The 22059-nt window shown below is 36.3% G+C and overlaps 2 pseudogenes; both read left to right on the forward strand.

Moving 5' to 3' along the window:
• The first annotated feature begins 4819 nt into the window (after window positions 1-4819).
• Window positions 4820-5787, forward strand: LOC126063774 (olfactory receptor 5T3-like; annotated as a pseudogene).
• A 13702-nt stretch (window positions 5788-19489) lies between these two features.
• Window positions 19490-20471, forward strand: LOC126063775 (olfactory receptor 1094-like; annotated as a pseudogene).
• Window positions 20472-22059: the final 1588 nt, after the last annotated feature.

Consider the following 22059-nt stretch of genomic DNA (forward strand, 5'->3'; position numbering starts at 1 on the left):
AGTGCCGTCGAATCGATTCCGACTCATAGCGCCCCTATAGGACAGAGTAGAACTGCCCCACATATAATTCAGATGAGAAATTATTTGTATTGAACAAAGTCTGACATATGTTATGCTTTCGTATTATTTAATAATACATAGGTTTACAAGATTTTGAGAGAATTAAGCAGACTATATTCCCAAGAAGGAAGAAACTGGATTACAGGAAGTTTAATTTATTAATCAATGACACATAGTTGATTAGCATTAGAGCTAAGGCTACGTCCTGTGTCACTGGATTTATTTTCCAGTCCCATGCCATAAACTTTTCTGCTAAGGGATCAGTTCTCCAGAGGCCCAAGCAATTCATTTAATCATTTTTATCAAGTATTTCGTTGTTACAGAGCCATTCTCTTGTTATTGCAGGAAAAAAAAAAATAGCTTGTTATTTTTATGTCCAAAGAGAGTTAGCGTTCTCTCTCCTTGGTTAATCCCCTATGGACTAAAAGAAGAGCTCAAGAAACTGGTACAAAAATCCAAACACAATCATGGCATACTTTAATTGAGTGAGAAATTCAGTTCCACAGGTAAGAGGAAAAAATTTTATCACTTACAAAATATTTTAGAAGATTGAACCTTTAATTTCCAACTAGAGTATATGCCTAGTTTTAAAAGTAAATTTGTTTTAGGTGATTCTGGTTAATTCAGACTTGTATTAAAAATTGAATGTTTCCCAAGAACATAGCAAAGAAAACAGAAAGGACTTCCTACATATTTAGGTCAATAGAGGTTTAAATCAGAAATTTGCTTTACGGATGATAATCAGAATAGGAGTAGTAGAATTAAGGCTGTATTTTCTTAAAAAAAAAAAAAAGAGATTGTGAGAATGGTGCAGGACTGGGTAGTTTTTCGTTCTGTTGCACAGCAGGTCACTATGAGTCAGAACCCACTCAATGGCACCTAAAAACAACAAATTTAAAAATCAGAGAAATTATTAAAGAGAGAGAAAATTAGCTTTCGACCAGCATTTGGTTATATGCTACTTTGGTATGAGATATATATATATGTGTATATATATATATATACACACACACACATACGCATATACATATGTATTCTCTCACTGAGGGACATAAATTATTTTAAAACTTATTTTTCTCTACAAGCCATTTCCAATATATATATATTTATGTGTATATGTAGTTTAATAATTTCATGGCCTATTTAAGCTGGATGCCTTTAAAAAATAACTCAAATATGTGAGGATGTTATTTGACATTATTTCTAGAGGCTGGTGGCTCCAGAATAATAACATGGCACAATGGAATTACAATATGATCAAGCAGAAATAGTTTAGACTGTGCAATCAAAGAAATCTGGGATGAATCCTTGCTTTGCTAGTGTAATGGTTTGATTTGTGTCCCCCCAAAATGTGTGTCTACTTGGTTAGGCCATGTGTGGTTGTCATCCATTTTGTGATTTTCCTGTGTGTAATAAATCATAATCCCTGACTGTGGTTAAAAGGATTAGGGTGGGATGTAACACTCTTGCTCAGGTCACGTCCTTGATCCAATGTAAAGAGAGCTTCCCTGGGGTATGGTCTGCACCACATTTTGCCTTACAAGACGTAAGAGGCAAAGCAAGCAGAGATTTGGGGATCTCATACTACCAAGAAAGCAGTATTGGGAGCAGAGTGCATCCTTTGGACCCCCAGGGTCCCTGGCCTGAGAAACTCCTAGACCAGGGGAAGATTGAGGACAAAGACCTTCCTCCAGAGCCGACAGAGACAGAAAGCCTGCCCTTGGAGCCATTGCCCTGAATTCGGACTTTTACCCTACTTTACCATGAGGAAATAAATTTCTCTTCGTTAAAGCTATCTACCTGTGGTATTTCTGTTATAGCAGCACTAGATGACTAAGACAGCTAGTAACTATCTGTGTGACCTTGGTCAAGTTTTATATCTAGCTGGACCTCAGTTCTTTCTCTCATCTGTAAAAGAATGCTAAACTATTTAGTTTTCAGGGTGCTATGTAGATTATGTACAGAATGTACACAAAATTCCTAACCCCTTGAACCCACTTAATAATACGTGGTAGCTGCTGTCATAGCTTTCTTTCTTCTCAAGCCTAGTGTTTGTAGTGTTTTTCTCATTGACATCTGGTACTTTATGTTTTCTGACTTTGCGACTCTGAGAGAGTTGAGGAACTGATTTTTTTTAGTCTTCCAGATGGAACATGTTTTGTTTAAAAAAAATTCAGAATCTATGTTTTTGTGTTCCTTGCCACTACAGCCTCTTTGAGTGAAATCAGCTAGTCATAAATACAACCGACCATTTGTCATCTTGTTGACTCTGACTCATGGCAACGCCATGTGTGTGAGAGTAGAACTGTGCTCTGTAAGGTTTTCAGTAGCTGATTTTTCAGAAGTAGATGGTTGGTCTTTCTTCTGAGGTCCCTCCGAGTGGATTCTAATCTCCAAAATTTTGGTTAGCAGCCTAGTGTCTCAACCTTTTGCACCACCCATGGACTTTGACTTAAACACCAACAGTTCTGACTTCTTAAAAGATTAGCTAACGAAAATGCCTCTTTGAAGAAGTTTGGGGGGAAGTAGATAAAACTCATACTTTTTCCTCTGTCGAGTCTCCGTTCCCTATAGTGAAGTAGATAATTACTCTAGTAGAACCTGACTTGGTATAAACCATACTTTCATTCTTAAATCACTTTCTTGCTCTACAGACAAGAACAGACCATCACGGGTGTCCCAAAATTAAATCACAAACAGTATCCAGAGAATTTAAGCAAAAGACACTATTATTTCACTGACAAGCCCAAAGGCAGAACCCAGTGATGGAGACACATTTTTACAATCCTTTACAGATTACAAAATATGGAGTCCTGATGACACAGTGGTTAAGTACTACGGCAGTTAACCAAATGTTTAGCAGTTCGAATCCACCAGCCACTCCTTGGAAGCTCTGTGGGACAGTTGTACTTTGCCCTATAGGGTTACTGTGGGTCAGAATCTACTTGATGGCAAAAGTTTTTTTTTTTTTTTTTTTGGTTTTTTACATCATAGGATATTAGGATTTATTGAGCTTAATTTCAATAAATTGATATTTTTAGGTCATATAACAAACAAGTATAACAAAAACACTTCAGATTCTGGTTTGGGATTCATTCATTTCTCAAAGGTTTGACAAAAAAAATTAATTTTAGAATTCCCTATTTTTTTTTTTAGATAAAATGTGGAAGGCTTATTTAAGTAGTATGTGCTTTTTATATATAATAAAAACAATTAAATTAAAAAATTATATTAATATGTTTCACGAATAAGCACTCTGCATGAGTACCACATTCATGTAGTTTATCAGCATATATCTCAATCATTTTGTTGAACTTACCCATTCTTTCATACAGGAAGGAAGAAGGATGGCTTTATTTTCCCAGCTGACACTGGCACTGGGAAGGAAGAAGGATGGCTTTATTTTCCCAGCTGACACTGGCACTGGGTGCTATTTCTGAGATTTTAGTAAAAGTTTTTGAGTCTAAATACAGTGCTCTTAACTTTCCACCTTTTGCTGTCTTGTGTCAGAGCCATCAGTGAAGTGATGGTTAGAATCACAGGCTAGCTGACATTTCTTCTGTTTCTGTTAGTCAAGCTATATTTTGCAGTTGATTTTGCAATGAATTTCTTTAGCAGACAACCTACTGGCATTTTTTTTTTTCTCAAAATTTGGTTGCATATTTTTAATTTCCCTTCACTGTGCTTCTTCCATTCTACCTGATTTCTATTTTATTCCTGTCTCTCACCAGTAAATATTTTGTTTGTGTTCCATGGATTCTTGAAAGAGAAAGATGGGAAAAGTGCAGAGGGAGAGAGAGAGAGAGAAAGAGGATAGGGGATTTTTGAAATATAAATGTGTTTTTGTGATGTCCCCAAAATATATGAATATATATTTATCTATTATTTCATGACTTTATTAACTACTATTATAACCATTCAAACACAATTAAAATATTATAAGATATATGCATGTGTGTTCTCAAAGTTGTATATGAACTTCACGGATTTACATAGAAAAAGGTGCCTGTTAAGACAACTTGAAAGGTTAGTCTAACTTCATCGATTTTCTAGTCATATGAGAACATTTTAAAATTAAATAATTTTAATAAGTTTTTTCTCATTTAAATTTAATCCAATATTGTGAGATACATGGTGGTGTTCTCATTTTATCCTAGTGGGTGTTAAGGAAAGGCATTCATAAACACTGTAGCTAATTTTTTTTTTTAGGGTTTACTTACATGGAAAAAGTGTTTGGATTTAAAAAGCCCTCTATTCATTCTTCCTTGCCAATTTTAAAATATGGCAATTTGAGAACCACATAAATTAGCAGGTTTGTTTGTTTGCTCGTTTGCTGTTAACATGAGAAGCTCAGCCAACAAATGTATGAAGCCATTTATTTATTTTATTTAAACAGGAAATTACATCCAGATGGGCCCAGCCAATCACTGCCTATTCCATCACTGTCTAGGATATTATCACGCCCTTCTAAGAAACAAACATGAAGATGGAATTGAATGCACTCTGTTTCCCAGGATATTGCATTTATGAGTTGTCATCTAGTCCTTTCCAACTCAAAGCAATCTTGAGGGTGTCAGAGTAGAACTGTGCTCCATAGGATTTTCAAGACTCATTTTTGGTAGTAGATTATCAGTCCTTTCTTCTGACGTGCCTCTGGGTGGAACTGAACCACCAAACTTTGAGTTAGCAGCAAGTACATTTATCATTTGTACCACGCCGAGAGTCCAACTGCATTTAGGACCCATAAATATCAACTAAAATGTCAGTGTTGCCATCAGGACGGGATGCACACAGGATTCAGCTGAAGAACACCACTGAAGTCACCATGTTTATATTGCGGGGTTTTACAGATAACCTTGAGCTGGAAGTCTATCTCTTTTTACTATTTCTTGCAATCTATATTTTTACTCTGGTGGGAAATTTAGGACTGGTTTTATTAGTCATGGTAGATTCCCGACTCCACAACCCCATGTACTGTTTTCTGAGTGCATTATCATTCTTGGATGCCTGCTATTCTTCAGTTATCACACCAAAAATGTTGGTCAATTTCCTGGCAGAAAATAAAACCATTTCATTCCTTGGATGTGCAACACAGATGCTGGTCTTTGTCACTTTTGGTACCACAGAATCATTTCTCTTGGCGGCAATGGCATGTGGTTGCTACGTAGCGATCTATAACCCACTTCTGTATTCAGTTAACTTGTCATCCAGAGTCTATGTGCCACTCATCATTGCTTCTTATGTTTGTGGTGTTTCACATGCTACTTTACACACATAGCAACTTTTAGCCTGTCCTTCTGTGCATCCAATGAAATTAGACATGTCTTTTGTGATATCCCTCCACTCCTTGCTATATCCTGTTCTGATACTCACATCAACCAGCTTCTACTCTTCTACGCGGTAGGTTCAGTTGAAGTATTCACCATCCTGATTGTCTTGAACTCTTATGGTTTCATTTTAATGGTCATTCTGAAGGTGCATTCTGCTGAAGGGCGGCGAAAAGTATTTTCAACCTGTGGCTCTCACTTAACTGGAGTGTCAATTTACCATGGAACAATCCTCTTCGTGTATGTGAGGCCAAGTTCCAGCTATGCTTTGGACCATGACATGATAGTGTCTGTATTCTACACCATTGTGATTCCCATGCTGAATCCCTTTATCTACAGTTTGAGGAACAAAGATGTAAAAGAAGCAATGAAAAAATCTTTGAGAGAAATTGGTTCATAAATAAAGTACATTTTTAGCATTGTAATACTGAAAAGAATGTTGGGTGTCAGTCTATAGTTCTAAGATTTGAATCTAGAGAAGAAAGTGCCTTGCTTTTAGTTTAAAGTACTTTTTTCTCCTAGAATATTTCCAAATGAAGCATTAATCAACCTTCCAAGGCAGAGCTTTACAAGTGCAGGTAAGTTGTATCATATACATACTTATGGGATTACATTCAAATGTACCCATATTAAACATTCAGTGACAGGTTATGTTACTATGATTAGTATTTAACCTCCTCTTTCTCTTACTATAATGATGCTGTCCTGAGAACTCTATAGCTTCACATATTCTCACATTGTTTATAGTAAGTCTTCAGCAAACATTTGGAAGTTAATTTCCCATTCTGAAATCCCTGTGATGGACCTCCCAAAGATTACTAGCCCCTTATGCTGTCAGATCCATCTCGGCCTCTGGATATGCCTTCTGCACTGCTTCACTGAACACCATAAACATTGATTCCACTATTAGTTTTTTTTTTTTTTTGCCATTGTCCAATCACAGAAATTTATTAGACTCTTTCTGAAACTACTAAGAGACCAGAGAGTATACTTAATGAGAGTATACTTAAGGTTCAGTAAAAACAAACATAAAGCTTAGAGAATAAGCTACAATTGGCTACTATATGTGTTTGCTCCAAAATCAGAAAAATTATTTCACCATTCAGAAATCCTTTAATAATTCTAGTTCATTTTCTAATTCTACCTTTGTTCTCTAACTATGAAGAAAAACTCTACATTGGTCATTACGAATGAAACTTTACACCAACGAATATGGCCCAGAGAAGGAAAAAAATGGTCTACATCACCCCAAGTCTTTCCTGTTTATGCTAACTCCTTACTGAATTATTTGTTTTTACTTCAATGTTTGTTTATTTTACAAGTCATTAAGAGTAAAAAGTATGTTTTGCTCAATAAAACCTATTTTCTTCCTATCAGTGGTGGTTATCTTGTGACCCAACCACAACGAAATTATCAGAAACTAGCAATCAAAACAATGTTCCTCTAAAAGCCAGTTCTTAATTATGAGTTTGAAAAGCACACCAGTAAGTTTCAGAGCCTCAATTTCTAATCTCTTCGGATCAAATATGCAAAGAAAACTAATACATTTCTGTTGGAAGAAGGGATATTTGACATCAGAGTGAGGTTTAAATATATGCTCAAAATTCCTTTAAAAAAGTACTAATTTTCACAGATGCAATATAGACATTTTATCTTTTAAAAGTTATATAATTTGAAGCCCTAGTAACAAAAAATCCTTTCTGATTATGATCTATTCAGATGGTCTCTCTAGAAGATAGGAATAGCCTGCTTCAAAAGTACTCCTAAATAGGTGACTTTTACAAAACTCAGAATTTTTGCAACATTCATAGATCATATTTGAAACTTCTATTATTCAAATCAGGGTTTCAAAGTTGTAAAGGAAAGGATTCAGTCAAGGTTGTCTCCTTTGTTATCAGTCTTCCAAGTGAAAAAAAAGAAACAACATAATCTTATGGGAAAGGAAGAGATGAACTGAAGGAATAAGGTTGCACCCAATTGTGCCTAAAAATATTTGGTTAATAATCCAGCCATCAAATTAGACAAGAATTCATGTCAAATGAACCTGTTTGGAAATTCCCATACTGTCTCCTATTTTTCTCTTAATAAAGTAGAAACCAAATTTTGAGATAAAACAGTCTTCAATGATTTTTTATTTGTTCAAGTCAACATGGAAAAATGGTATATTTAACTCTCAAGTTAAATAGTTTTATTCTTTATAAGTTACCTCAAGCATCTTTCCATTAAGAAATAATTGTTTGACCTTCCTGTCTCCATGGACCCCTTTTATTTATTCATTTAATATAAGTTAACACATTGGTCAATATTACCTAAAATAAATATTGAAATTAATATTCATTGTTTTAAATATTTAGTTCCTATATAGGTATTAAGGAACCCTGGTGCTGCAGTGGTTAAAGCCCTTAGCTGCTAACCAAAAGGTCTGAGGTTTGTGCCTACCAACCAGTCGGTAGGAAAAAGATGTAGTAGTCAGCTTCCTCAAAGATTATAGCCATGGAAACTCTATGAGGTGACACTACTGTGTCCTATAGGGTGGCTATGAGTTGGAATTGACTAGACAGCAGTGGGTTTGGTTTTATGTAGATCTAACAGTATGCTGATACTGTAAATTGCATGAAGGCAGTCATTGTGTCTGTCCTCACTACTGATCCTCAGGGCATAACATGGTACTTGGAACGTAATACTATAGATATTTATTAAATGAATGGTAAGTCAATGAATGAGTAATAGCTAATAGCAATGGTTAGAGCTCATACGCAGCTGATTAGGCACTGAACAATTACATAAGTGCCTTTTACATATTAAATCATGTAATCATCATACCTTCTCCTGTAAGTGGTTCTACAATTATCTCTTATTGAGGAAACAGAGGTACATAAGTTTGCTCAAAACCACATAGTTCTTAAGAGTGATAACTATATTCTCATTTAAGCTTCCTGGCTACAAAGGCCTCGCTTTTAGACATTTTGGTACGTAGAATAAAAGAACATGCCAATCTTTTTCCTTTATCAACTGCATTATTTGGCCTTTAGACAACACCATATGAAGTATTGAAGGCCTTCATTAAGTCAATGATGAAGGAATGAATGCAAGTAGTGTTGGAGGTGTGGTTTCCATAGGATTTAACTAGTGATTGATTTGGTTGAAACATGTGGAAGCTGCAGGTCATGAGCCTGAGTGATCATTAAACCGAAGATATTAAAAGAAGATTGTAAAAGTGGAGTAAATTAGGTCAATTATACCTATACTGAAAGGAAGCCATGTAGCACAGAGGTTAAGCACCAGGCTGCTAAATGAAACTTCAGTGGTTAGAAGCCAGAGCTGCTCTTTGGGAAAAACATGCAAGAGCCTGCTTCTGTAAAGGTTTTGAGCCTTGGAAACGCTATGGGACAGTTCTGCTCTGTCCTACAGGGTAGCTATCCGTCAGAATCATCTCCAAGGCAGTAAGGTTTTTTATTTATTTTAGCATACCTATACTGAGATTGAAAAGATTGAAGTTGTCAAGAATTTCATTTTACTTGGATTCACAATCAACAGCAGTGGAAGCAGTAGTCAAGAAATCAAAAGACGCATTGCATTGGGCAAATCTGCTGCAAAGGACCTCTTCAAAGTGTTGAAGAGCAAAGATGTCACCCTGAAGACTAAGGTGTGCCTGACCCAAGCTATGATATTTTTGATCGCATCATATGCGTGTGAAATCAGGACAATGAATAAGGAAGACCGAAGAAGAGTTGATGCCTTTGAATTGCGGTGTCGGCAAAGAATATTGAATATACCACGGACTGCCAAAAGAACGAACAAATCTGTCTTGGAAGAAGTACAGCCAGAAGGCTCCTTAGAAACAAGGATGGCGAGACTGTGTCTTACATACTTCGGACATGTTGTCAGGAGGGATGAGTCCCTGGAGAAGGACATCATGCTTGGCAGAGTACAGGGTCAGCAGAAAAGAGGAAAACCCTCAACAAGGTGGATTGACACAGTGGCAGCAACAATGAGCTCAAGCATAACAATGATTGTAAGGATGGCGCAGGACCGGGCAGTGTTTCGTTCTGTTGTGCATAGGGTCACTATGAGTACGAACTGACTCGATGGCACCTAACAACAACAACATACTGATTCTGAGGTTTTATACCATTTTCAAGGATGAGAACTAAAATTCCAGGTAGATATCACTCTGGTTAGACTAGCGAAGTAGACCAAACAGAGGAATATTACAAGGGATAAAGGGATCAGTTACATCATGATAAAGAGCTGAATTCATCAATAAGACTTAACAATTTGAAAAGTGTATATGTCTAAAATAAAATTTCAAAATGCATGAAGCAAACATTATTAGAATTGAAATTAGTATACAAATATAGAATTATAATTGGAGATTTACACATTCCTCTCTCAGTAATTGAAAAAATAAATAGAAACATGTATTTTATAATTTGGCGCTGGATGGTAGAAATAGCTATGCAAACAGCATACTTCTAAATAAACCATCAGTCAAGGAGGACATCACACAGGAAAATACAATATATTTTGAACTGGATGAAAATGTAAATAAATAAATAGTGCAAAATGAAAATGAGCCTAGAACAATTCTAAATCTCTGGGAAGTCCATCCCCCTTTTATATCTCAGACAAGATTGACTCAGGATAAAACCTCACCTTGTGGATTGAATTCTGCCTCACTAACATAACTGCTTATAATCCTGCCTCATAACAACATAGAGGTAGGACTTAGAGATCAAAGGAAAATCACATCAGATGACAAAATGATGGACAGTCACACAATACTGGTACCCATAACCTTGCCAATTTGGCAAACATTTTTGGGGAACATAATTCAGTCCGTTCCACCATTTGGCTCCCCAAAGCTCATACCCTTGCACATGTAAAACACATTCACCCCCATCATATCACAGCAAAAGTCTTAAAATTCAAAGTCCAACATCCAAAACTTCCTCTTCATCTGTGAAATCTAGAATACAAGTTATCTGCTTCTAAGTACAATGGTGGAACAGGCAGAAACTAGATATTTCCATTACAAATGGAAGAAATTAATGGAAAAGAAGGGATAATACATACCAAGGAAGTCGACAGAACACATTACATTAGTTGTCAAGGCTTGAAAATAATCATCTGTTTTCTGAGAACATTTAGGCAATGACCCTGCCCTCCAGACTCTGGGTATTGGCCGCACTCTCGGGATTCTGGGTGGAGGCCCATCTACTCTGGGCTTCAGTTCTGCCTTTCAGGCTCACTGGATGGCAACTGTGCTAGTTTCCTGTGTTTCTTGTCTCTTCAACTTCTTTATCCTGGTTCCCTGGTTTTTGACGTCTTAGGCCTCGCTGCCAGTCTGCCCTGCTGGGGCAAGTGTTCCAAAACTCTTTAGCTCCACCGATAAGTGCCTGGAGGCACCCCACTCTGCCTGTAACTTCTGCTGGAAGACACTCAACGTTCTTGCTCCATGGGTCAGGCCTGTCTTGTGCTGGTCTCCTGGTTCTGCTGCTACCATCTCTCTGCGGCTGTTATTCTCTGCTGCTGCCTCTTGCCATCTGTTGCACCTCCAGTGTGACAGCTCTCCTCACTTTCTTCTGAGTCCCCATCAGAATTGTCTCTGATGTCTGTCTGTAATTCCACCAACAGTCTCTTCAAGGCAACCCAGGCTTTTACTATCAGGTAATTTAAAAGTCTTTCATCCTCTACCCATTCACAGATTCAAAACCACTTCCAGATTTTAGTTATCTGTTAGAGCAGCACCCCACTCTACTGGTACCAAATTTAATACACATGGTTATTTGTATCAATAGTCACTGCCCACAGATGCAGCAGTCAAGAAATCAACAGTGCATTGCGCTGGGCACATCTGTGACAAAAGGCCTTTTTAAAGTTTTTTTTTAAACAATATAATATTATCTTACAGTTTTGGAGGACAGAAGTCCACAGTGCAAAGGGTCTTTGTGTGTGTGTGTGTGTGTGTGTGTGCAGAAAATATACCCACCAAAACACTTGCCCATACAACCTCCACATTTTCAATTCAATGTCATTGATTACATTTTTCATATTGTGCAACCATTATTGTTTTTTCCAAAATACTCCACCACCATTAACATAAACTCAATGCCCCCCATACAAAAACTCCCCCTTTTTCCCTCCCTCTCACTTCTGGTACCATTAATAATCTTTGGTGTCCATATATTTACTTTTTTATATAAGTGAGATCATTCAGTATTTGTCCTCTTGTGGCTGACTTATTTTACTCAGCATAATGTTTTCAAGGTTCATCTATATTGGATGAATCAGAGCTTCATTTCTTTGTACAGCTGTGTAATATTCTATTGTGTGTATATACCACATTTGTTTCTCCGTTCATCTGTTGAGGGACATTTTCGTTTGTTTCCACCATTTCGGCATTATAAAAAGTGCTGCAATCAGCACTGCTGTACAATTTTCTGCTTGTATTCCTGCCTTCACTTCTTCTGGGTGCAAACCTAAGATTGGGATTACTGGTCATATGGTAATTCTATGTTCAACTTTTTGAGGAGCCCTGAAACTGCTTTACACAATGTTTGCAGCATTTTACATTTCTGGCAGCAATGAATGCAGGTTTCAAATTCTCCACAACCTCATCAATACTTGTTTCTCATTTTTTTCATCATTGCCATTCTAATGGGGGTGAGGTGATATTTCATTATGGTTTTGATTTGCATTCTCTAATGGTGAATGGCATTATTTTCATGTGCTGTTGGCCGTTTGAATATCCTCTTTGGTGAATTGTCTGATCAAGTCCTTTGTCCATGTTTTGGGGGGAGGGGTTCATACTGAGACAAATTTTTAAAACGGTGAAAGAATTAACCAATTCCCTTTTTGTGGTATAAGGCTGTTCAGTTCTTTCAGCACCATTTTTAAAAAAGCATACACTTTCTCCATGGATTTTCTTTAGCATCTTTGTCAAAAATCTGTTGGCCATATATGTGTGTTCTGTTTCATTGATGTAGGCCACTATTTCTTAACCAATACCACACTGTCTTGATTATTTTGGCTTAAGGTAAGTCCTAAAATTAGATTAGGTAAATCTTCAAACGCTATTCTCCTTTTTTGAAATTATTTTTATTATTTTATTTCTTTTGCTTTTTCTGTATGAATTGTGGAATAAGTTTGTTAAGATCTGCAAAAATATTTGATTTTAATTAAAATTACATTATATTTATAGGTCAATTTGGGATTGCATTTAGTTAATACATTGATCGATCCCAACTGGGTGCCTACCAGTATCAGTGTACCTTCCTTCCTTCCTTTCTGTCTTCCTTCCTTCCTTCTTTCCTTTCTTCCCCTCTTTCTTTCAACTCAGATTCCATGACCAACATTTACTATCTACTTAGCATCTTTTTCTATGGAGCCTAGACAACCATGTGTTTTTTACAATGTTTCCAAGAATTCTCTAAGAGCATATTAAGTATATTCTTAAATTTCTTAGGTATATCTCTTTACATTTGTATAAAGAATTCTCAAGACAGGAAAAGACCCTGTACAACTCAAAGTTTGACCTTTAACTTTGCAGTACTTCTAGTATTCTAGTGTTCTGTCCCATAGAACAATAGAGTTGTCTATATGTTCTCCCATCTCTCCTGGCCTAAACTCTCAATGAGCTTACATCTATCTCTCATACCAATTTGATGCCTAGCACCTTATAACTAAGATGAGGAGTATAGTTACTTTTATTAAACTATTATAAATTCTAACATGTTATTACTTCATATTATCTCTATATATATTTACAGAATATTAAACAGGTTATACTACTGGAAAAAAGAAACTAAATTTTAGGGAATTTGATTTTTTAACCCAATATCAATAGTTATTAACATCAGAGCAAGAACAATGTTCTGCAGCATTAGATTTTCAATCTTATGTTATAAGCTTTTCCATCGAGGCATCTTTTCTAAGAGGCCAACATGATTCATTTTACTATTTTTATCATGCAGTTTATTGTGCCAGAACCATTTGCTTGTTCACTGAAAGGAAAAAAAAAATCTTGTTGCTTTCTTTTCTAGAAGATAGTTAATGTGTTTTCTCCTTGAGAATTCCCTATGGCCTACAAGAAGCCATTAAGAAGCTTATATAAAAATCCATACACATAATAGTCAGAGCGAACTTTGAGTGAACGGTTCAGTTCCACAGGTAAGAGGAAAAGTTTTTCATCACCTGAAAAATATTTTAGAAATGAGAACCTTGAACCTTACACTAGAATATAGAACTTAAAATTTAAACCTGAAAGAGGTGATTCTAGTTAATTCGGTCTTATATTAGAAATTGTATCACACATCTTCCTGAGAACATAGCAAAGAAAGCAGAAAGCACTCCTTCCATATTTAGATCAATAGATGTGTAAATCAGAAATTTGTTTTAATTTTCTTGATGGATGACGATCAGAATAGGAACAGTACAGTTATTAAGGTATATTTAAAAATCAAGGAAGTTATGAAATGAAGAGCAAATGAGATTTCAACCTGCATTTGAGTATGTACTACTTTAGGATCATAATTGCTTTCTCTGGGAGAATTAAATATTAATTTTAATTTTATTTTACTAATGAAGCCATTATAGACTTTTTTTTTTAATTTCATGGTCTGTTTAAACTGGATGAATATAGAAAAAGGAATTTAAATAAGCGAAGATATTATTTTTCATTTTTCTAGGGAACATTGATTTCAGAATTATGGCATGATATAATGGAATTGCAAAATGGTCAAATGGAAATATTTAGATTATGGAATCAGAAAAATGTGAGCCTGAATTCTCGCTCTACTAGTAACTATCTGCTTGACTTTGCTTAAAGTATATGTCTAAAAAAAAAAAAAAAAAAACAAACTAGGTCTCATCCGTAAAAGGACACTAAATTAGATAGTTATACATTTGCTCTGTAGATTACATATGATAATGTACACAAAGTTCCAAACCCCTAGGTTCTGTTTGGAGCCCTGGTAGCAGAGTGGTTAAGAGTTTGGCTGCTAACCAAAAAATGAGCAGTTTGAAACCACCAGATTCTCCTGGAAACACGATGGGACAGTTTTACTCTGTCCTATATGTTCACTATGAGTCAGAATCGGCTTGACAGCAGCAGCAGGTTTTTTGCCTCTTTTTTTTTTAGGTTTCAATTCACTTATTAATATATGGTTGCTGGTGTCTTTTCTCAACCTTAGTCTTTGAAGTGTTGTTCTCATTCACATGTCATAATTTACATTTTCTGAGTGTATAAGAATTGAGGAATTAATCTTATTTTACTCTTCTAGAGGGTTCATGTTTTGTTAAATATTTCAGGGTATTTGATTTTGTCTTCCTAGTCTCTGTCTCCTGTTAATGTGAAATCAACCAGTTGTACACACCACCAGTTTTCATTTCCTTTAAGCTTTGTTAACAGAAGTGCCTGTTTGAAGAAACTTGGAAGCGGTAGTTAAAGCCCATACTTTGTCCTCTGCCGAGTTTCCGGTTCCCTGGATCAAAGCAGAGAATTGCTCTAATAGAAGCTGATATGGTATAAAATGTCATTTCTTTCTTAACTGATATTCTCGCTCTACAGGAAATATCAGAGCCATCAAGGGTAACTGAAAATTATATCAGCAAGAGTATCAGGAGAATTTAAGCAAAACACACTAAAACTTCAGTGACAAGCCCAAAGGCAGCATGCACCAATAGAGAGGCATTTTTTCCTGATCCTTTACAGCATTAGGATCTTAGGGTTCATTGAGTGCAACTTCAACAAAATGGTATTTTAACACACATTTAGTGTCATAAAAGATCCCTGGTGGTGCAGCGGTTAAGCGCTTGACTGCTAACCAGAAGGTTGGTTGTTTGAACCCACCAGTTGCCCCATGGGGGAAAGATGAAGCAGTCTGCTTCAGTAAAGATTACAGCCTAGGAAACTCTATGTGGCGGCTTTGCTCTGTCCTATAGGGTTGGTGCAAGTTGGAATCAACTCAAGGACAACTTTGTGTGTGTGTTTGTGAGGGTGCGTGTGTGTGCGTTATATAACAAACATGAACAAGGCAGATACTTTAGCTTCTGGTTTGGGGTTCAGTCATTGCTCAATGTTTTGATAAAAGAGTGATTTTGTAACTCTATTTTATTTTTATAACTAAAATTTAGAAGTTACATTTAAACTGTGTGCATTTTTCACATATATTCAAAAATTTTATTTAATAAAATATTTTAATGTCTCACATAAACACTCTGCATGAATACCTTGTCCATGTAGTTGAACAAGATGTGTCTGAAATATTTTGTCAATCCTACCTATTTTTTGGTACAGAGGATGACATTACTTCTCCAAGCTCACACTGCCATTAGGTGCTATTTCTGAGATTTTAATAGAGGTTTTTCAAGTCCAAATATAATGTTCTTAACCTTCTACCACTGCTGTTTTATCTCAGACTCGTGTGTGAAAGGACCGTTAGAATTGCAACCTAGCTGACATTTCTCCTGTGTATGTTAGTCATGTTTTCTATCTAACAGATTTTGTAATGGATTCCTTTAGTAGACTAATCATTTGTCCATTATTCAAAACTTCAGTGCAAGTTTTTATTTTCTTTCACTGTGCTTCTTCCCATCTACCTCGTTCCTCTTTTGTTTCTGACTCTCTTCAGTAAATATTTTGTCCGTCTTCCACGGGCTCTTGAAAGGTAAAGAGAGAAGAGAGGAAGGGAAAGAGAGAGATAGACAAAAAGAGAAGGAAAGAGGATGGAGGATTTTCTTAACAGAAATGAAATTTTTGTGAATTGCAAAGAATACATTAATGCATATTTTATTATTTGACAGATATTAATTGTATGATGCCTTTTTCAATTATCTTATTAATATAATTATTAAAATACAATTAGAAGTTATTCTAATAAGGTATTTGTGTGGGTATTCCCAAAAGTTATACACAATATACCTGAATTTACACAGAACTAGCAATTTAATTTATTTTTTTACACTAGAGTTCTTTAATGCTCAAATCACCATTTTTTGCTCTGTATCCCAACATTTTTATCCCAACATTTAGGAAGCTACTTATTCTAGGTATTAGAAAAATCTCCCACATGGATCTGTGAAAACATTTTAGGGAAAACAAAGACGTGTACTTTCCTCTCCTTCCAAATTAGCTTGTTCTTTTCTTTTAAAATGACATCTGAATAAGATAAAACTGTAGCAAGTGGCATAGGATGAATATAAATCATTTGTAGAACATTGAGTGAAGTTCCACTCTATGAGTGACAGATTTTTCACTTCTCATTGATATTGTTAGTTACCCTCAAATCAGTTCCAATTAATGGCAACTCCATTTTCAAAATTACAAAATCTTGTCTGGTCCTGCACTGGCTTCATGACTGTTTGTATGGTCCAGTCCACTGCTGTGGTCAACGTGTTTTTTGAGTACCTTCCAACCCTGGAGAGTTCCCATAGAGCAAAGGTTATGTACAGAGCTGCTAAGCAAAAGGTCATCAGTTTCAACTCACCAGCTGCTCTGCCAGAGACAGGTGGGACAGTCGGCTTCCATAAAGATTAGACCAAAACCAAACCCAGTGCCTTCGAGTCAATACCGACTCATAGCGACCCTATAGGGCAGAGTAGAACTGCCCCATAGAGTTTCCAAGGAGCGCCTGGCAGATTTGAACTGCTGACCCTTTCGTTAACAGCCATAGCACTTAACCACTACACCACCAGCGTTTTACAGCCTTGGAAAGCTGTGGGGCAGATCTGCTCTGTCCAATGAAGTCATTATGAGTTGGAATCCACTAGAGGGCAATGTGTTTGGTTTGGTTTGGTCCAAAGTTGGTGGCTTATCTTTAGCATTATATTGGACAATATTCTGTTAGGATCCATAGGGTTTTCATCAGCTAATTTTTGTAAGTAGGTCTCTGGGCCTTTCTTCCTAGCCTGTCTTAGTCTGGAAGCTCCTCTCAAACCCATCCATCAAAGGTGATCCTGTTGGTATTTGAAGTACCCGTGACATAGCTTCCAGCATTGTAGCAACAAAGAAGCCACCAAAGTAAGGCCAAGTGACGGATGGTCATTTTCACTCCCTTAAATGCTGGAAAATGCAGATGCCAAATACCTAAGGGATAAAACACGTCAGTCTGTGACACAATGAAGAAAAAATGAAAGTCCTGAAATCTCACTCCTAAATAAGGCGAATTCAGTATTTAATTGTGTTTTAATCAGTGAGGCTTTCAACTGATATACAGGTGCCTCTTGGATACTTTCTTCTACTTTTTGTTGTTGTTATTGTTGTTGTTTGTTTAGGTACTTTTCTTTATTCTTACTCCACTAAATGAGGAATGGTTTCATGGCATAGAGGAAATAGATAAATAAATGATAACCAAATACTACTTTGTGGCAAAAACAGTGGTTTTATTCTTTTAGGAAAACTTGTAATAAACATCTTCATCAGTAATTTAGTGTGACATTTATTTCATACTTATTCCAGGACTCCATAAGCAACAATAACATATTAAATGGTTTCTTTGGACAGGAATATGAATCTCAAATCCACCCAAGGACTTGCAGGGCCAATGAGCATACAAATAGAGAAAAAAAACAAATACCAAATGCATTGCAGTTGAGTTGATTCCAACTCATAGTGACGCTATAATGACCCTATAGGACAGAGTAGGCTGTAATATTTGCAGAAGCAGGCCGTCACATCCTTCTTCTTAGGAGTGGTTGATAGATTTGAACCTCTGACCTTTAGGTTAGCAGACAAGCACTTAACCACTACCCAACAGGGCTTCTTATGAATAGAGAACATCTTAAAATTGTCATTAAGGTAAACATTGAAAAACAGTAATAATGATATAATAAGCTGAAAAGGTAAAAAGGACAACTTAATAATATGTTTGTTTTTTTAAAGAAACATAAAAAAAGAATCAATATCCTGTTTTTCTCTGCATACAAGGTGCATTTATCTCCAGAATACCACCTGATACCCTGCTCACCACTGTTCTAGAAATGTCAATGGAATGGAATAATTAAGAGAAAAGAGCACATAAAATGATTGGTCTCTTGAAGGCTGCCTTCTAAGACAACTTGAAATGTAAGTCTAAATTATCCTATTCTGTAGCCAATTGAGAATATTTTAAAATTAAATCATTTTCACATAGTTTGCCTCATTTAAATTCAATCCAGTCTAGTATGTGGTTAGCGCTGTTGTTGTCGTTTGACAATCGAGGACATTAAGGAAAGGTGCTGATGAACACTGCAGCAAATTCTGGGCTAGTGTAGCAGTGTGTACTTTCAATCCTATTGTTTCTGGATTTTGAAATGTCTCTATTCATTGGTCTAATTTATGTGGGTCTCAAAAATATAAGATTTTATAGTTTTGAGAACCACATAAATTGGTAAGTTTTTTGTTTGTTTCTTTTAACATGACAAGTTTAACTAAGGATTGAAACTGTTTCATTCTTATATTTATCCAGTAAATTGTATCCACATGAGCCCAACTACATTGTCACTGCCTATCACCTTTCTAGAGGAGAAAAGTTGTTCAGTGGTTGAATTCTCACCTACTCTGCTGGAATGCCAGATGTGATTCCCATTTGTCAGTGGAAGCTTACATTTTGCTATGATACTGAATAGATTTCAGTGAAGCTTGCAAATTAAGATGACCTGGGAACTAAGGCCTGGTGATCAACTTAGCCAACAAAAACTCTGTACATCACGATGCTCTGATCCCTTTGTGCATTTCTCTTGGTGGCAATGGTGTAGGATTGCAATGCAGCCGTCTACAAACCACTTTGACAACCTCAATCTTTTCTCCCTTTATCATGATGTTGCTTATTGGTCCAGTCGTGAGGATTTTTGTTTTTCTCAAGTTGAGGTGTAATCCATACTGAAGGCTGTGGTCCTTGATCACCAGTAAGTGCTTCAAGTCCTCTTCACTTTCAGGAAGCAAGGTTCAGTCCAATTGAGTTGGAAGCCAATTCAAAAGCAGTTGACAAAAACAACCCATTGCTGCCTACTATGTTATTACCCCATTCTAAAGGAAAAAAAGATGAGAATGTAGTTGAGTCCACTCTGTTTTCACAGGAGATCAGGATATTGCCATTTATGACTTTTCAATATCAACTGAAATGTCAGTGTCGTCATCAGGACTGGATCCCTACAGGTTTCAGTTGAAGAACGTCACTGAAGTCACCATGTTTACATTGCTGGGCTTCACGAACGATTTTGGGCTGCAAGTCTTTCTCTTTGTACTATTTCTAGCAATCTATATTTTCACTCTGGTGGCAAATTTGGGACTGGTTTTACTAGTCGTGGTAGATTCTCGTCTCCACAACCCCATGTACTATTTTCTGAGTGTGTTATCTTTCTTAGATGCCTGCTATTCTTCAGTTGTCACCCCAAAAATGTTAGCCAATTTCCTGGCAGAGAATAAAGCCATTTCATTTACTGCATGTGCAACACAGATGCTGCTCTTTGTCACTTTTGGGACCACAGAATCCTTTCTTTTGGCAGCAATGGCAATGGCTTTGTAGCAATCTACAAGCCACTTTCATATTCAGTTAACATGTCACCCAGAGTCTACGTGCCACTCATCACTGCTTCATATGTTGGTGGTTTTTTAAATGCTACTTTACACACCGTAGCAACTTTTAGCCTCTCCTTCTGTGCATCCAATGAAATTAGACACGTCTTTTGTGATATCCCTCCACTCCTTGCTATCTCCTGCTCTGACACTGACATCAACCAGCTTCTGCTCTTCTACTTGGTGGGTTTTCTTGAGTTGTGCAATATCCTGATTGTATTGTTCTCTTATGGTTTCATTTTATGGCCATTCTGAAGATGAAGTCTGCAGAAGGGAGGCAAAAAGTGTTTTCAACTTGTGGCTCTCACCTAACTGGAGTATCCATTTACCATGGAACAATCCTCTTCATGTATGTGAGGCCAAATTCCAGCTATGCTTTGGACCATGACATGATAGTGTCTACATTTTACACCATTGTGATTCCCATGCTGAATCCCATCATCTACAGTTTGAGGAACAAAGATGTAAAAAAAGCAATGAAAAAATTGTTTCAGAAGAATTGGTTCACAAATAAAGCGCATTTTTAGCACATTATGAAACTGAAAAGAATGTTGGGTGTCAGTCCATATTTCTGTGGTTTGAATCTAGAGGAAATGTCTTGCTTTTATTTAAAAGGGAATATTTTTCTTGTTCTAGAATTTTTTCAAAAATGCATTAATCAACCTTCAAAGGCAGTTTACACGTGCAGATCAGTTGTATCATCTATATGCCTATAGGATTATTTTCAAATTTACCAACATTAAACATTCATTGGTACGTTTATGTGACTATAATAATTTTTTGTTTAACTTGCTTTTGCTTAGCATAAAGATGATGTCTTGGGAACTCTATGACTTTACACATTCTCACACTGTTTAAAGTAAGTCTTCAGGAAACATTTGGAAGTTCATGTCCCATCCTGGAATCCCTCTGAAGGACATCTCAATGATTACTAGCCCCTTATGCTTTCACACGGTCACATCCATCTAGGCCTTGTGTATGCCTTCTGCACTGTTAGGTGCAGCACCAGAAACATTGATTCCATTATTACAATTTTTCTTTGCTATTGTCCAATCACAGAAATTGATTGGACTCATTCTGAAATTCCTGAGAGTCTAGGTGGTAATATTTATTTAGAGTATACTTAAGACTCAGTAAAAACAAACATATAGCTTAGAGAATAATCTACAACTGGCTACTACGTGTGGTTGCTCCAAAAACAGCACCATGATAAATGATGAAGAAATTGAAGTTGTGAAGGATTTCATTCTCCTTGTATCAGTAATCAGTGTACAAGGATGCAGCAGTAATCAGTGTATTGAATTGGGCAAATCTACTGCAAAATGCCATTCTTAAGTCTTATTTATTTATTTATTTTGTTAATGACATAGTCTTATCTTACAGTTCAGAGGTCAGGAGTCCAAAGTGTGTCATTTTAGTTTTATTATTATTGTGCTGATAATATACCCACCAAACCATTCACCAACACAACTTTCACATTTATAATTCCATAACTTTGATTGCATGTTTCAAGTTGTACAACCATTATTGTTCTCTTTTCCCAAAATATTCCACCACCATTAATAAAAACTCAATGCCTCCCGTATGAAAAATCCCGCTTTTTCCATCTATCTCACCTCTGGTACCACTAAAATTCTTTTTTGCTATCGTTGAATTCCAGAGAGCTGGTTCTGATTTATAGCAAAACTGTGTACAATAGAACAAAGCAGGGCCTGGCAGTGTTTTGTTGTGTTGTACATAGGGTTGCAATGAGACTGAACTGACTCATTAACATGGAACAAAAGCTACAGTGACTAACAATATTATTTTCATGTGCTTTCTGGAAATTTGAATATCCTCTTTAGTGAACTGTCTAATCAAGTCCTTTGCCCTATTTATTTATTTATTTTGGTGGGAGGGCAGTGCAGGGCTTGGTTTCTTTTGGTTGTTAAATTGCAGAAGTTCTGCATATATTTTGGAAGTTAGGCCCTTATCTGATATATGGTTCTCTAAAATTTTCTCCAGATTTGTAGGTTATCTTTTTTAGTTTGTAGATAAAGACCTTTGATGTACAAAATTATTTAATTTTTATGAGGTCCGCATATCTACTTTGATTTTTCAGTTCCAGTTTTTTTT

This window comes from Elephas maximus, chromosome 20 (genome assembly GCF_024166365.1).
Source record: "Elephas maximus indicus isolate mEleMax1 chromosome 20, mEleMax1 primary haplotype, whole genome shotgun sequence".
NCBI classification, from domain to species: domain Eukaryota; kingdom Metazoa; phylum Chordata; class Mammalia; order Proboscidea; family Elephantidae; genus Elephas; species Elephas maximus.